At 39.5% G+C, this 3392-nt stretch overlaps 1 long non-coding RNA gene across 1 annotated transcript; it reads right to left on the bottom strand.

Moving 5' to 3' along the window:
* Positions 1 to 367: 367 nt before the first annotated feature.
* LOC132459864 (uncharacterized) lies at positions 368 to 2683 on the bottom strand. Its single transcript, XR_009526310.1, has 2 exons — positions 814 to 2683; positions 368 to 649 (listed from the first exon to the last, which is right to left on the bottom strand). It is a non-coding gene; the product is annotated as an uncharacterized LOC132459864 (long non-coding RNA).
* Between the last annotated feature and the right edge of the window lie 709 nt (positions 2684 to 3392).

The raw sequence follows: 3392 nt of genomic DNA, 5'->3' as shown, positions 1-3392 counted from the left end.
GGACCCTTCATCAAGACTGTGGAAAGGAGTGAGACCCCGCAGACTCAGATCAGACTCAGATCAGACTCCTACTGCTGAGAGCTTAGAAGCTGCCATTGGAAATATTCGCCATGCCCTGGACCACTCACTCCAGGGAGAGCTTCAGGAACATGCAGTGGAGCCTCTTCATGACACGCTAACTGAAACGGTTCACTGGAGGCCGTGTTTGTTGACGCCCCCTAAAAGGGCAAAACATGCGACAGGCAGTAGCGTCATCGCAGCGCGACAGAATCGGCGGGCGTGGGAAAAGTGGTTCTCTGCTTGACGCGTAAGAAGAGCGAACATAGACTTGAAGAGCGAACATAGACTTGAAGAGTGAACATATAGGCAAGGCAAGGCAACTTTATTTATGTAGCACTTTTCATACACAAGGCAGACTCAAAGTGCTTCACATATAAACATTGTCATACAATAAAATAAAATAATAGATAAGTAAAAGAAAACATATGCAAGAAATGAGTAAAATAGAAAGTGCAATGTATTTAAGAGAAAATTAAATTGAAAGTTAAAAAGGCTTTTGAGTAAGTAAAATTGAAAGTGCAATGTATTTAAGATCAGATCAACAGTCTCTCTGGAACCCAAGTCGGGACTACAACCCGACCTAAAGGAACTTGGTCCTTTCTCTGGAACTCCAATCCAGATTCTAGGACTCTAACCCAGACAGAACTTGGACACAAACTCAGGACTCTAACCCTTATACAAACTCAGGACTCTAACCTTTATACAAACAAACTCAGGACTCTAACCCTTATACTCAGGACTCTAACCCTTAACAATATTCTAGGACTCTAACCCAGCTTCTAGGACTCTAGCCCAGACCAAAGGCCTTATTCTTATTCTAGGACTCTAACCCAGCTTCTAGGACTCTAGCCCAGACCAAAGGCCTTATTCAACAAATTCTAGGACTCTAACCCAGCTTCTAGGACTCTAGCCCAGACCAAAAGGACAAACAAACTCAGGACTCTAACCCTTATACAACCTTTCTCTCTGGTATCAGATCATGTATTTTTCTGGTAAAAATAGAAAATAAAGGGAAAGTTAAAAAGGCATTTTAGTAAAATAAAGGTCAAGTATTTAAGATTTAGCAGAAAGCTAAAGCAAACATAAAAGTCTTCAATCTTGTTTTAAAGGTGCTCAGAGTTGGGGCAAGTCTTAAATCCTCAGGGAGTTTATTCCAGCTATTTGTTGCATAGTAACTAAATCCTGCTTTCCCATGTTTCGTGTTTACTCTGGGGATAATTAACAGATTGGTCTCAGAATATCTTAGTGTTCTAGAAGGCTTATGTAGTGGAAGCATATCAGTTAAATATTTTGGGCCTAAACCATTTATAGGATTTATAGGTTAGCAACATGATTTTAAAATCAATTCTCTGACCTACAGGAAGCCAATGTAACGATTTAAGAATTGGTGTAATATGTTCAAATTTTTTGGTCTTTGTTAAAACTCTAGCAGCAGCATTCTGAACAAGCTGAAGCTTCCTTAGAGTTTGTTTTGGGAGACCTGTAAGGAGACCATTGCAGTAATCAAGCTTACTAGTGATAAAGGCATGTACAAGTTTTTGTAAGTCTTCGGTGGACGTGAGCCCTCTAAGTCTTGCTACATTTTTAAGGTGATAATATGCAGATTTTGTAACTGATTTGATGTGACTTTCTAAATGTAAATCAGAATCCATGATAACCCCTAGATTTCTGGCTTTGATTGAGGTTTTCAGGGACAGAGAGTGAAGGTGTTGGGTTACTTTAAGCCTTTCCGTTTTAGCACCAAATACAATTATCTCTGTTTTATCCTCATTTAGCTGAAGGAAATTTCGGCACATCCAGTCTTTCACTTGCTCAATGCACTGGCACAGCAGATCTATGGGCCGATAGTCATTTGGTGATAGCGATACATAGATTTGCGTGTCATCAGCATAGCAATGATGGTCAATATTGTTATTATGCATGATTTGCCCTAGTGGGAGCATGTAGATGTTGAATAAAGAGGGTCCTAAGATCAAACCTTGTGGGACTCCACACATCACGTTGGTTGATTCTGATACAAAGTCGCCAATGGAAACAAAGTAGTTCCTATTTTGTAGGTAGGATCTGAACCAATTTAAGACTGTGCCTGAAAGCCCCACACAGTTTTCTAACCTGTCCAAAAGTATTGTATGGTCTACAGTGTCGAATGCAGCACTGAGGTCTAGTAGCATTAGTATTGAGGTTTTGCCAGAGTCTGTGTTAAGACGGATGTCGTTTACAACTTTAATGAGGGCGGTCTCAGTGCTGTGCAGGGGTCGAAATCCTGATTGGAAGGTGTCATAACAACCAGTTGATGCCAGGAAGTGATTAAGTTGCTGGAGGACAACTTTCTCAATGATTTTACTTATGAAGGGTAGATTTGATATTGGTCTGTAGTTGTTAATAATAGAGTTATCTAGGCTCCGCTTTTTTAAAAGGGGTTTAATAACTGCAGTTTTCAGGGCTTTTGGGAAGTTGCCTGACTGGAGAGAGTTGTTAACTATCTGCAATATGTCTATTGCTAGGCAGTCAAAAACATTCTTAAAGAGGTTGGTAGGTAAAGAATCAAGGCAACAGGTGGATGGCTTTAGTTGTGTAACAGTTTCCACAAGAGTTTTAGAGTAAATAACATTAAAGCATGCCATCCCTGCCACGTTACTTTTGCCTGAACAGGGTGGTAGTCCAACATTTTTGTTTGGAGATCAGGTGGAATTTGTGTTGGGGGGGGTTGGTCAGTCTGTCAACAGTTGCAAATAGGGTTTTTGCATTATTAGTATTGTTTTTAATGATATTGGAGAAAAATGTTTCTCTAGCACTTTTTAAGTCTGAATTGTAGGCACGGAGGCTCTCTTTGTAGATATCATGGTGAATATGAAGTTTTGTTTTACACCAGATGCGTTCAACCTTCCTGCATTCTTTTTTCTGTGCTGTTACAGAAGCAGCTTTTCTCCAGGGTGCCTTTTGCTTTCCAGAAATCGTTTTAACCTTATAAGGTGCAATGACATCCATGACTTTCAAAATTTTCAAATTAAAGTTTTCTACAAGATCATCAGCAGAACATGGGTTGAGAGGTGGTAGTAAGGAGATGGCCTTTCTAAAAAGTACATAAGATTCTTCATTGATTTGATATACCGTTTTTTGACAGTATTTGATTTTGTCTGTATGTCGGTAATAAAATATATATTAAAGAAAACACAAAAGTGGTCAGACAAGGAAGGATCAGTCACAGAGAGATCAGAAACATTGAGGCCCTTTGTGATAACCAGGTCTAGAGTGTGCCCCTTACAATTAGTAGTCTCTTTCACATGTTGGGACAGTTCAAATGTGTCCAAAATGTTAAAAAGTTTTTTGCA

The sequence above is a fragment of the Gadus macrocephalus genome, chromosome 6, assembly GCF_031168955.1.
Source record: "Gadus macrocephalus chromosome 6, ASM3116895v1".
In the NCBI taxonomy this organism is placed as follows: Eukaryota; Metazoa; Chordata; class Actinopteri; order Gadiformes; family Gadidae; genus Gadus; species Gadus macrocephalus.
This window is presented reverse-complemented; position numbering and strand designations above follow the sequence as displayed.